Source organism: Mustela lutreola, chromosome 8, assembly GCF_030435805.1.
Source record: "Mustela lutreola isolate mMusLut2 chromosome 8, mMusLut2.pri, whole genome shotgun sequence".
In the NCBI taxonomy this organism is placed as follows: domain Eukaryota; kingdom Metazoa; phylum Chordata; class Mammalia; order Carnivora; family Mustelidae; genus Mustela; species Mustela lutreola.
The window spans coordinates 121,796,949-121,811,592 of record NC_081297.1 but is presented as its reverse complement, the minus strand read 5'-3'; positions in this window follow the sequence as shown (position 1 = coordinate 121,811,592).

The following is a 14,644-nucleotide window of genomic DNA, read 5'->3' as shown; positions in this document are numbered from 1 at the left end:
CTTTCCTGGCTTCTAACAATTTCTATCATGTCTATGTCCTTGCAGGTTTAACATTGTTTCTGATTCACAATAGAAAAATGTCTCCATGTTGCTCTAAATTTGCACAATTATTATCCCAAATGCTGATCTGATAGTAACAAAAGTAAGGAAAAAAATTCTTTCTTATTTTACCAGTACTTTGTTAAATGTCAGCTGATGCAGACATGTTTTCTGGTGGCTACTTTTGACATTGTTCCATGAGCTGTCAGCCCTTCATATTCACAGCATACCTTTCAAAGTATTAGCTAGTTTCTTAATTAAAACCGAAATGGAAATCAAGTCACTTCTCTGTTTTTCCGTTGGACATAGAAGTGAAAATACACTTCCTACCAAAGCAATGGGACAATTAACCCAAAGGGAGAAAATCAGTGCCTCGGTGGTTTGAGCAGTAGAGGGTAAAATGTAAGAACATCCTGATGAAAGGTAGGGCCTCCTCAACTGTCACTAGAGCTTCACTGTGGAGGAATTATAATGTTTTAATTAAAATGTAAGCAGAGAAGCATGACTGCAGAGGAACTGACAACATCTCACTGAATAAAGAATGCATGCTGGTAATCATCACTGTCATCTTCTTGTATCATTATCTGAGTAACTGAGAGAGAAGTAGCCTGGTTGGGGGCGGGGGGGGGGGTATGTTCTGGTTTGTTTAGGTATGTGTGTATGAGTATCATTAGACCTGGCCATTTCTCTCGTTCATTCACTCAACAAATATTTATTAACATCCATGACGTATCAGGGCAGTGTTCTAAGTCCAGGGAATATAGCAGAAAACAAAGCCTCTACTCCCAAGGACCTTGCATTCTTGTAGAAATTCCCTGGCAACAGATATGTACCCCAAGTGTGTGACCTCAATTTCTCTTATATCATTGCTCCAGTGGCCTGGGTTTCCCACCTTCCTGTCACCTCCATACCCGCAGTGGAACCATATGAATTCATATATTAAGCACAGAGAATCCATTTTTAGAATATGGGGAGGGGGGAAGAGAGGAGGGGGGCGCAATTCCCCTTCAAACTGGCAAAGCCTCCAATGTTCCATAAATAACTCCTGCTGAACAAAGCCCTTCTTGTAGTTGTTGTTGTTGTTGTTTGCTTTGGGGGTTTTTTGTTTTGTTTTATTTTTTTGCTTTTTTTTTCTTTATGGCTGATAAGGAAAGGTAAGCCCTTGTTACAGCAATCCACCTTGCTCCTTATCTTTCTCCCTCCTCTCTGGTAGGGGAAAACCAGCGGGTGAACAACATGCTGGGGAGGGAAGACTGGACTGTGACAATGTCTCAGGGTGGAGAGGGCTTTGATATGTGAGACGGAGCTCCATTTCAGGGAGTCAGGTTCTGACCCTTCCACAAACAAACTGCGTGACAGTGGCCAAATCACTGAACATCCCTGGACCTGGGCTGGTTTCTCTCTTCTTTAAAGTGAAGATGTTGAAGTAGAAAATGCCTAAGACTCTCTGGTCTTGAGGTGTTATGCCTTTAAATAATTTAGGTAGCACAGGAATAACACAAAAAAATTAGAACCTAGAATAAAAGTCCTGGAAGGAATTTGTGGGCCATATCTAATATTCACCAATAGCCATGGATGATCAGTAACATGAGAGAAAACTCATGTGTCCTCTGAAAAGTGACTTGGTAAGGTCACCAGTGAACAGAGGAACAGAGAAGGTTTCCGACAGTGTCTCGCGGCCTTATTTTTCAACAAATCTCCACCTATTACACTTGGCAGTTTCTCCAATGGACTTGTCATATCCATATAAATTAGTCTACAGCTGTAGCCAGCTGTTTTGTCAGAAGTAACAGAATCTCTAAGCATATTTCCCATCAACCAATAAAAGCTGAATCTGGTATTTTCTAAAAACAGCTTCTTGCCTAGAGACCACAAACCTAAGCTAACATTGCTGTCCTTAAACATAAAATACACCCACACTAAGGGTGTTTACCCTGGAAATTTTGGGGGAGTGTTATGGTGACAGGATGCGCCTTGTGATTAGTGCCCCAAAGAGTGGGTAAAAATATGGCAGGAAAATTTTTTTTCTGTATTTTTCCTTTTTCTCCACCCCAAAGTTGGAAAATATTCACATGGGGACTTCTTAGGAACCCAAAAACAGTTGAAAGAAAGAAAGAGAGAAAAGAAAGAAAAGAAAAGAAAAGAAAAGAAAAAGAAAAGAAAAGAAAAGAAAAGAAGAAAAGAGCGTAATGTTTCCAGTCCTTTACATTTCTAATAATGGTGGGCCTGGCAGGTTCCACTAATGTTTTCCAAACACTACACAGACCACATACCTGATATAAATAGAACTAGGTCTAAATAACTTATGAAAATAGCACTGCGGGCTCCTGCAGAGGCCATCTGGGAGATGGTCCCTTCCTAATGAGCCTGTGACTTCAGGGAGTCCCAGATTTACTCATTTTGATCCAAACCCTTTGGAGGCATTGAATAACACTCTTTCTCTGGGGGAGAGGAGCTGGCAGAGTTAGGAGCGGGGGAAGGGCGAGGACAAGAGAGTGGCCACGGCCAAGGGGAAGCATATGTCTAAGTTTCAAAGATAAAGCATGGTCAGCAACAAGGACAATTCTGTGATTGAATCCCTCTACTGCTGAAAACATTCAATTCTGTGGCCCCTTCTCCCTGGATTCTCAGTAAATATTTGACATTAAACAAGTAGCATTTATTAAAACGTCCCATGTTTACTTAACCATCAGCTCTGTTTATTAGGCGCATTCCTGATAGAATTTGCATGGCATTTTGCTGGCCGCCACTGTTTATCATTTCCAGCCACTAGCTGATCAGAGAATAAATCTAGGAGCCACAGGAAGGTGAGGGAAAAGGGAAGGGTGGAGGGTTGCCAGCCTGGGGGGTGGTTAGGGTGGAGGAGAAGCCAAGCAAGGACGGCTTAAATTGGAGGTGCTCTCTTACAGTTGATTTAAATGGCCAAATCAATGGAGTCATTCAAAGCTAAAAGGAACACTTGAAACATCTTTACAACTAGATCACTGATTTAACTATTTCATACGTTTTCACCCATTTTGTTACTTGGCAAAAAGAATTCATTATGAACAGTCTGGTATCAGATTAAATATAACTGTATTAATTCCCATGAGGGGGCTTAGCACCTAAGGTATCCTTAGAAAAATGTGTATAACATCAATCTTGTTAAATGTTTCTGAAAATTATATATTTGACTTTAAACGTACTAAGATGGAGAATGTCTACGGACATTTTCATAGGGTTTTGAAACTACATACACAGAGGCCCATTGCCTTCTGATTACTGGACCTAATTTATAGTAACATGCATTTAAAAAATCAAAAGTTGCTGTGAAATGTGTAAACCTGGCGATTCACAGACCTGTACCCCTGGGGATAAAAATACATTATGTGTTTATAAAAAAATTAATTAAAAAATAAATAAATCATAAAAAATCATAAGTTTCTAAAACTCTAGTAAACATGGCAAATGGGTAAAGAATCAATGAGATGTGCACAACACACAAATACGTTTTAATTCTCCCTCCCTTGAAAAGTAGTAGAGACAGAGTTCCACAGTAAAACCACATCCATAAATGTTAACCATTTAAAACCTGAAGAAAACCATGATCTCAAGAAAAAAAAAAAAAAAACCTACACACACCACTTCAGTAATTTTTAAATGTCTTCATTGTAAATTTTTTTCAAAATTCTAAAAGCATAACTATATACTTTTCTAACCTGATTATATCATAAATTCAAGATTAGCAGAATTCAGAACCCTTCCCATTAGGATTATTGGGACCCCACAGCTGTGCAAAGAAAGTCCAAATAGAAAGACTTTCTCTCGATCTTTCTTTTGTCATCCTTTTAAGGAAGCAAGCTCACTAGCTTGCCTTCCCTGTCAGTGCTCTGGTTTTGCTTGCTTTTCTTTTTTCTTTTTTTTTTTTTAAGATTTTTATTTATTTATTTGACAGAGATCACAAGTAGGTAGAGAGGCAGGCAGAAAAAGAAGGGGGGAAACAGGCTCCCTGCTGAGCAGAGAGCCCAATGCGGGGGCTCCATCCCAGGACTCTGGGATCATGACCCGAGCCGAAGGCAGAGGCTTTAACCCACTGAGCCACCCAGGTACCCCTTTCTTGCTTCTCTTATCTTTTCTTCCTTAACCTCAGTTTCCCCACCTGAGGACATGTGTTCTGCCATAGTCACTATGATAGTGAACCATCTGATAAACTCCTCTATGATATCTAACACACTTGATCCAGAACTTACCTAACAATGAGAATCAGCTCACTGGCTTGTTGAAAACATGAGTTCCTGGACTTCAACCCATGCCTTCTAAGAGCTTGACCTATCAATCTGCAGTTTAAGAAACCATGCCCATCCTCCATTAAACCCTACAGATTTGGGATCCTTGGGTCAGCAGTTCTCATCCCTGACTAAGCAACGCATTCACCTGGTGGTACTCAGGCCTTCCACTGGACTCTTCACATCAGAATCTCCATGGGCAATGCCTGAGTGTCAGTAGATTGTAGGAGCTCCTGGGATGAATCTCCAGGAGGCCACAGATGAGAACTATGGAGCCATGTTTCTCAACATCTGGTCCACAGATGCCAGCATCAGAATCACCTGAGGTGCTCTATATAAATGCAGATTCCTGGGCCCCCTTTATTAGTTTTTGAGGACAGAACCTGCACATCTGAGTTTCTAATAAGCTCTATTGATCATTCTTCCTTACACAAAGTTCTGACAAAGTCCTCATCTCAGAGCAGGTGTTCATGATTGGGGCACATGTGAGAAATGAAGCAATGGGAATTGCCCACCCTACCATCTGCACTAGGCATTTTGCCTTGGGAGATCTGGAAAGGGTCCCAACAAGCCTTACCATGCTTTCTCAAGGGATTTTGGTAGTGTAGTCTCAGTTGAACATAATTATACAGACCTTTAATAGATGAAAAATGTTCTCAGGGCAAATAAGTTTTTGAGAAATGCTCAATCCTATTTTCTCTTTGATAATCATCATACACATTACCAGCAGAGGATGCATTCTAGGGAATCCTGCTTCAGTAAAATTCTTTAGTTTTGATGGATTTTTACATTGCTCTGAAAAGTTCATATATATTGCTCAGTGAACCATCAAAGCACAGTTAAGAACACCGAGTTATAGAAAAATTAAGGGATTGCCTAAGATCTCTGGTATTAAATAGCAGAATGATCTGGAACCCAATTCTTTTGACCCTTCCTTGTCTAGAAGACCCAACTGGTCTCACCCCCCACAGCTGTGATTTAGGTTGTACAAGAAGAACCACGTAAAAATACAATGATGAACCCCATTGTTCCTGAATTCCTTTTCTTTATTTTTTTCTTTTTTAAAGTATTTCCTTTGAACTGATTTATCTGCTACTATGAAGAGAAGGGGGGAAGATAACACCCCAGAAAAGGTATTTGTTATAATGGCAGCCTCCTACCACCCGGTGACCCATATTATCTCCCATCTGTCACAAAGCTAATTCATAAAGATCAAGAAGTAACATGTTTTCAAAAAAAAAATAATTCTCTCTATGTGATATTATCTCCTGTGGCGTTATTTCACTGGTACTTAAGTTTTTGTGTGTTTTTTTTTTTAAGATTTTATTTAGTTATTTGATAGAGAGCTAGCATGAGTGAGGGTAGGCGCAGAGGGAGACGCAGACTCCTTGCTGAGCAGGGAGCCCATCTCGGGGCTGGATCCCAGGGCCCTGGTATTATGACCTGAGCCAGAGGCAGATGCTTAACCTACTGAGCCACCCAGGCGCCCCTCACTGATTCTTTAATCTGTATTTTTAGTATCTTTCATACTCTAGATGTCATACAATAAAAGTTAATCTCTAAACAATTTTAATGGTTGCCAACTAGGTACACAGTAGCATATGCAATACTCCAACTAAATGATAAAGCCCAGTGAAACAGGTACCATAACATACTTCATTTTCTGGCCAGTGCTGTGACAGTTATTCAGTCTGCATAGAATTTATTAAATCCACTTGAAAGTGGTAAGAAAGTAATACAAATGCTTCCTTTTCAAGGAGCCCACCAGTAGCAGGTCTGATTACCAGTTAGCTAATCAAGTGACTTCATCTGTTTTAAAATCGTGTATAGTAAATATAGTTTTTTCTAGTAAAAACAAACAAACAAAGCCTTTCCTCATATACATTATCTCACAAAAGTCTATGAGAATTAAATAAGACTATCAATGAAATTAAGTGTCTAGAAATAAATGGCACACCCATATTTAACCCAAGTCTGCTGATTTGCCTCTACCCCCTTTTATTTCTATAAAAACATCAGATATCTGATTATTTCAATGCAAATTATTTTAGCAATTCAGTAGAGGAAAAAACTTTAAAAGCATTTTTTATTATGCTTCCTGTAACATTTGCTTCCTGGTAAAATATTTTTGAGCTGTATCTCAGTATTCACACATTTAAGAGAATGAAGCCTAGAGCACCTGTCTGTCTCAGTGGGGAGACCATGCATACAACTCTTGATCTTGGAGTTGTGATTTTGAGCCCCACATTGGGTGTAGAGATTGCTAAAAATAAACAAACAAACAAACAAACTTTAAGAAATTAAATAAGAGACATTAAGTTTATTTTGTTTTACCTGTTGCTTTGGAGTTTAAATGACTTGGTATCAAAGAAAATTCCTGTGTTACTACATTCTGTTTTCATCAGATACAATATTCTAAGTGTTTTCAGCCAAGTTGTGCTCCTGAAAAATTTCTGAAAATTTTTGGAAAGTTGGATCATATTGCAAAGTGCTCTAAAATTGTTTAGTGTGAAAAGTAGACTGGAAATGACTCATTTTAGAAAGCAACATGTCTAGTTGTAGTTGTTGATGTTGTTGTTGTTGTTGTTGTTAGGGCTTCTGAAGGACTGGCCCAGAAAGACTGACAGCCATGTGGGGATTACCAGGAAACACAGGAACACAGGAAACAAAGGGGGTAGCATCAAGTTAGGAAGAGAAAAGTCAGAGAAGCCAATGGGCTTTCACCATGAAGCCCAGAGCATGGAACTCACACAGGAGAACAGATTAAGAAAAGCAAGAGTCCATCAATAAGATGAAAGATTTTGCCTGCCATACTCCCATGGAGTATGAGAACATACTACATGCTGGCCAGTGGGCCAATTACCACATGCAGACACACAGCTATGAACACAAGAAACCAGTCCTGCCCTTATGGAAATGACTGTCTTCTCCAGTGTTTCTCAGACTTAGGGAACATAAAGGCCTCCTTTTTATGGGCAAAAACCAGATTCTCCCAGACCCCTAGCATTGACTTATATTAATTGTATTATGACATTTCATGAAAACACATCAACTAGATATGAATACATTACACATGTAGCTCATGTAGTTACAAAAACATATCAAAGTTATAAAATAAATGCAGGCAGAACTCCCAACACCAGTGCAATTCAAATTAGCATCACTGGTTGAGTATCCTGAAAGATGTTTTGTAGAAACCAGCAGTGACTCGCGCATGTTCCAGTTCCATAACAAAATGTGGGATTTCCCACATGTGTTCTCTATAGGAGTGCCTATAAATCTTTGTTTATATATATTAAAGTGTGTGTGTGTATGTGTATATATATATATATGTTTATATATGTGTGTATATATGTATATATATATTTAAAGTATTAAAGTATATATATATTTCTCTAGATTATAATTATATTGAAAATACAAAATTTAATCTTGATGATAACCGATAACCCCACACACAGGCACACACAAGGAAACATTAGTTCATCTCTCTTACAAGGAGAGGTGGAATGGGGAACTCGGTTAGAGCACTGATCTGGAGAGGATAAGACGGGAGGGAGCTATTGGAGGTGTGACACACTTTACTCAGAAGGGCAGTGTTATGAGGCTTTCACAGAGGAAGCACTAGCCCAGGTCCTTAGAGGTTAGACTCCTCTTGGAAAAAGTGATATTTAAACTAAGACTTGAAGAAAGAATTGATCCCACCCAGGAAAAGAATAGGGGGAAAGATGAGAGCTAATTTTCAACCTGTTAATGCTGGGATGTCTGTGCATAGCTTCAGATCTATCACCTTACGGGACTGGTTGTTAAATATTTTTGCTTTGACCTACTGGCCTAAAGAATCCCCGTATATGAGACAGGGGCTGTAATAACAACCTCCCAGCATTCTTGGGAGCATTTGGTCAGTGACAGTATGTTGGTATTTGGCACAGTGCCTGGTGTGAGGTAGGTACCTTTAATTGGAGTTACAAACATGGTGGTGATGATTAGGATGATTCTTAGTAATTCGGCCAGAAGTAATATGGATAAGACTGGTGGCATATTTGTTAACTATAAAAGCAAAGCTTAAACTGTGTCCAGAGCCTATTTTTCTTTCCTCTCCATGGATGAGAAGAGGAAAGTGGGACTCTACTATTTCCTGATGATATGCATCCCAGAGCACTCTGAGCAGTATTTGAGAGGGAAAAGCAAAATACTTATGGCCTCTCAGAGGACAAGTAATTGTCAAGACTTATGTGATGACTTATGTAGGACCATATATTTCCTAGTCTGTGTAAAACAGTTGCCCTCAGTGTTCCCTGTCTGTTGGGGGGAGCTAGTAAATAACTCTGACATATCAGGGTCTCTGTTCTGCAGACATGCATGCTCTGTAGCAAAAGACAAACAGTTCTTTGCCCTCTAGCAAGTCCCTTTACTCTGAGTGTCAGGAGACAGCGTTGAGGTCCACACACTCTGGATCTCCGGTCTTGGTGACCCCCCCACCTGTGGCCCACACTCACAGCAGCCCCCCCCCATTTTGGTTCCCCATACCTAGTAATCCAATCCAGAGTGAAAACAAGAATTGCTCCCCCATTTTCAATGTCAATAACTACAGATAGCTGCTTTCCAATAGTTTCTTATAGACTGAAGGTTGACAGGCAACCCAGCTGTGAAAATAAACTTGAACTCATGTAAGTTCAAGACTGAAATAAAAGAAGCATATAGAGTCACAGCTAAATGTGATCTTAGATATAGGAAAATTCCAATGACAACAAAGGTGGACTCGGTTCAAACTTTGAATGCCAAATCTATAGTCTAGTCTTCTCAGAAGCTCATCCTTGTGGAAAACGGCACATACTCTAGTAGTAATGGACAGTCAGTTGTAGGCACAATACAACCACTTGATTGTACCAATCCTGGCATTTATTTCTTGGTATGAAATGACTTACTAAACGTCATTCAACTAGTTCGCTTCTAAACTAGGTCTACATTGCAGACCTCTTGATTTTTAATTCAGGATCCTTCTTGTGCTTATTATTGTTCCCTCCTTTCAGGCATGTTTGCCCGCCCACAGCATTTTAAAATCTCCCATCATTTGTAGCAGTTTGTATCCAGGAATCTTTCTAAGCTCTGCTTCCCAAACTGGAGCTCTCTGTTGTCATCCCTTCACGATTGGTTACATCCTTGCCCTCTGCGTGCCTCCACAGGCTTGACCTGTGGAACTTGACCTGTCATACTTCCCTTTATTACCCTCCTGCAGTCACCTAGTACTTTAGCACCACTACATTTGGCTCCGTGCCCTGCACCAAAGATCTGGCCTTTTATTTCTAAGCAGGCACAACAATAATCCCACCCACTTTCTAGAAGAAAGCCAGTTCCTTCTCTCAGAATCTAACTGGATAAATAGAGAACTGACGGCCCTCAAATTCAACGCTAGCCTGAATGGTTCTGGTCAGATGCTTGGCACTGTACCTAATGCCTTCATCCTACGGTGAACTCTGCTAATTTCCACAAGGGCTGATGCCACGGCTATTGTCTCCTGACCTTGACTCATTTTTGACTCCTGCTACTTCCTTGGCAACTTGTTCTCTCCAGAAGGGACATGGCAATCAAAGGAGCCCCAAAGCAGCTGGCACCTGACCCAGGCTATTGGCAAATGCATGTTCTACTGAACCATCAAACTGGTGAGCAACAGAATCATCTCAGGAGGAGAGTGAGGTGGCAGTCACAAATGTGAATGTGAGTAATGTGAGCTTGTCAGGACTTGTGCTTCTAAAAAGCAGATTTGGGGGACAGAATTAGATAAAGTTTTATTTCAAACTTGCAGAGCTCAGCATTATGCCATGCAAGCCTTCATGCTTTTAATTTCCTGCTAAATTTCATGGTCCAAAAAAATCAACCGATGCTGAAGAAAATTATATTTATGTAAAAGAGCTTCTAATTCAATATGAAAATAATAAAAGAATAAAGGTTTACTCATGCAGTTCTGAAAGTCTAGGCAGAATGTTGAAGTCCAGGAGCTTCTCCTGGGGGGCACTGGCATGTGACACTGACCAGATGATACTGACGCAGCCTTTCCCAACCCAGAAACCTTCTCCCGACACCATTGTCCCCACAACATTTGGCTTCACCCCCTTTTCCAGTGACTTAGTGGTTTTGCCACCATAGCCTCAACTTTGACTTTTATCCACTCAAAACAATTACATTTAAGAAAAAAATTCCAAAACCAGATACTACCCCAGCTAGATTTAAAAAAAAAAAAAAAAAAAATTTTTTTAACTTGACTATAGTTGACTCAGTCTTGCATTAGTTTCAGGTATGCAACATAAGGATTCAACTTCTCTATACATTATGCTATCCCCAGTTAGACATCTTATTCAAGTAAGTGTCATTGGGTTGAAAGCAAGCTTGGAGAAAATATTAATGTCTGTATGGGTTTTGGTATATAACAAATCACCCTAAAACTTAGTGGTTTAGAATGACCACAATCATCATTTTATCCTAAAGATACTGTCAGTTAACAGGGCTCAGCTAAGCAGTTCTTTTACTCTGTACGCTGTCTGCTGGGGCTGTGTTCCTCCGGAGGCCAGATTGGCCTAGAATTCAAGACGGCTCACTCGCATGTTGTTGGAAACTCAGCCAGGGCTGTTGATTGGAGCCCCTGGATTCTTCTCCACAGCCTTTCCATGCTGCTTGGGCTTCTCACAGGATCCCAAAAGGTATCAGTACACAGCATTACTTATACCACATTTTAATTGCCAAAACACATCAGAATCAGCTCAGATCAAGGGGAAGGTGAAAAGACTCATCCACCACACTCCAAATTCTTCATATCTATGGTGGGGGAAAAGGTTTTATTATTGGGCCAGTAATTAATCCCACTGCTGTTGATAAGGAAACTTCCTTGGTGGACTCAATCTCAACAGGGTCCAGAGAAGCTGATTTACTGCTTTTAGATCTTCTTCAGAACAGAGTGAGAATTTGTCACATTACTTGGAGTCTAACTTCAAGGGGTCCTAGGGCCCCTTGGGGCTGTTGAAAAGATCAGGGGCTATGTAGGCTTGAAAATTCCTATGGTTTATAACCCTGTTGGGATTTACCTTGAACTATATAAGTGGAAAAACAATCCAAATAACTTTCCAGCATTCTGCCAGATCAAAGTGTAGTGGGCTACTCAGTTATAATTGATAGGTAGGAGAGAACTATAGTGATTTGTCTGTCAAAGTGTTACATCTAAGGATGGTTCCTAAAATCACCACTCATTTGTATTGTTCTCGAGCTCTCTTAGAATGTAAAACTAGTAAGAATGAGATTGTGGATTCGGTTCCCATGAGAGAAGTCAAGCTTTGCTTTCTCCACACCAGTGTGGCCATGTTGTAAACCTGGACCTTGAGTCACCAGTGGATCTGAAAGAGAAAGGACCAGTCAGCGCCACCCTACCCTGGACACTGAGAACACTTCAAACCACATAGCCTTTCCTTGAATACTGTGTAACTTTTTCCTATTTTATTTATCCCAACCTCTGCTCCTCCCCACCCCCATCCCACATTAAAAGTCAGGAAAGAAACTGATTGTTGCCAAACTCTTGTTTGTATCACCTACTGTACTAGGATTTTTTTTTCCCTTTTTTTGTTAAGTCAATATTGTGTTACTTACCATACAGGGTTTTGCATGCTACAGGTACTTAATAAATAGTTCTCATTTGACTTGCTAAATTTGCTAAATTTGGAGGCAGATGACCAGCCATGGCATTAGCAATGTTTCATTCAGTGAAAAACCTCACGCATTTTTGAGGACAGCCTCCCTTGGTTCTGAAGTATGGAAGCTGGATATCCTTGCCAAACATAGAAATGTATTATTCTTTGGCTCCTATCAGCTCAGGATAAGGTATTAAATTTGTAAAACACAGTAATAAAACCCTAAAGAAATAGAATGCACTTTCATAATTGTACTTTAACCTACGTTAAAATATTTTGTTATGGAATATCTGTACAAAATGCCATTTGACCATGATTTGGAGATGTTGCTTATTGCAAGCACTTTACAAGCTAATTTTGGACGAATCTACTACTTTAGCAAATTTGCAGTTCTCAAAAATAGGAATTCCATCCAGAAGGGAAAGGCAATTTTCCCTCAGGGCATGAATGATCATTCTCATTTCATTGAAAGATTTCAATATGCTGAATTTAATCACGGTGGTTTTAATTATCCCCTTCCTCTGACCCCCATTTCCACTTCTGCTTTTACCCCCCCCCCACCGAACTCCAAATTATCTTTAGCAGAAGTTTAATATCTGCACATTTTCCTTCATACAGTTATGGTTAATGTAGTCTACACTTGCGTTTCTAAGAAGTTAAGAAAGATTTTCAAGTTGGAATAATCATCTCTAGAAATCAAAAAGCATTTTAGTAATAGGGCAACTTAGTTGGCCTTTAAAAAATGAGATCACTCTACAGAACTCTACTGATCAAGAAGACAGAATGAAAAATGTTCAGAGGGTCTTCATCACCAAAAACAAAGATTTAAGTCAAGGTAGCATGTGAAGAGGGAAGAGTAAGACGAAGCAAGTATATAAAGACTCTATGTTAGAGGGTGCCACAAAAACAAGAAATATTAATCTAATCTATCTTGTATAAAGCATCAACATTATTTGCTTTTTTTTTTCTTGGAAACTTTGTCATTGTCATTGCATATAAATTGATAGAACCACTTTTAAGGAACAATTTGACAAAATCTAATAAAGTTAGAGACCTCATTCTATAACCCATCAAATCTACTCTTTCTTTTTTCTCACCAAAGGACACACCCTCCCCAATGTCCGTCACCCAGCTACCCCATCCCTCCTACCACCCTCCCTTCCAGCAACCCTCATTTTGTTTCCTGATTAAAAGTCTCTTATGGTTTGTCTCCCTCTCTGGTTTCATCTTGTTTCATTTTTCCCTCTCTTCCCTATGATCCTCTGTCTTGTTTCTCAAATTCCTTATATCAGTGAGATCATATGATAATTTTCTTTCTCTGATTGACTTATTTTGCTTAGCATAATATATTCTAGTTCCATCCATGTAGTTGCAATTGGCAAGATTTCAGGTTTTTTGATGGCTGTGTAGTATTCTATCGTGTATATATGTAACATATCTTCTTTATCTATTCATCAGTTGATGGACATCTAAGCTCTTTCCATAGTTTGGCAATTGTGGACATTGCTGCTCTAAATATTCCGGTGCACGTGCCCTTCAGGTCACTACATTTGTATCTTTGGGGTAAATACCCAGTAGTGCAATTGCTAGGTTGTAGGGTAGCTCTATTTTCAACTTTTTGAGGAACCTCCGTACTGTTTTTCAGAGTGGCTGCACCAGCTTGCAATTATTTGCATATTTAAACCAAGATTTTCTTCAAAAAGATTCTGTTGTCTCATTTACTTTTATGTTTAACAGTATCAAGTATTCTGAATGGAAGTGTGTATTTCTAATTATTATAGACTTTATTTGATTGGCTTATTATGTGCTATCCCTAGACATTTGCTATGCACATGGAGATATTTAATGTATATCAAGTACACAGATATTTCCTAAATAAACAGATAGGAACAGGTGAGTATGTAGAAAGATTGATTAGATAGATAGAACCTCCTGTTGAAGAGTTGAATTGAGTATTCTGTCTCCTTTAAGAAGCTGTAAACTTAATTTGGTAAACTTTTAATTTGGTATTCTAATTATCCCAGAAAAAGTTATCCAATTACCCACTCTTTCTATCCTATCTCTATGGAAGGTATTGAATGTAATGCCTGTAACAAGTTGCAGTAATCAAATACTGTGCCTGAATCCCTGTTCCAAGGTCTCTTGCCTCCCAGAATCTCACCTCTCCTATCATATGCTGACACTGATGATAACATGACAGCCACGTGGCTGCTGGCATTCCTTTCCTCATCTCTTTTAAGAATGGTGCATTTTGAACTCAGTCTATACAAACCATCTGTGTGAGTCAATTTGTAGTTCCTTGTTTTAATACAGTATATTGGTATGATGAAACAAGGCTCAGGATAGCACTTTCAGAAAAAAAAAAATGTCTTTAAGTTGAATCTTGTTTGAGAGTTTGCACTCATCACAGTAATCCATCATTTATGAATTACTAGGAGCCACGTAAATGTCCCCAAAATGACCACAACTCATTGGGGTCTCCTAAAAATAGGCATTTGGGTACCAGGAGTTGATTTTGTAGGCAGTTTGTGATGACTCTAACCATGCCAAGGAATGCCTACATTTATCCTAAATCTATTTTTAGAAACCAATTGTCAAAACAACCCACAATGTGTGGCTCTGCTGGTGAACTCCATAAAGAGATGTCACTTTATTTTTCTATCT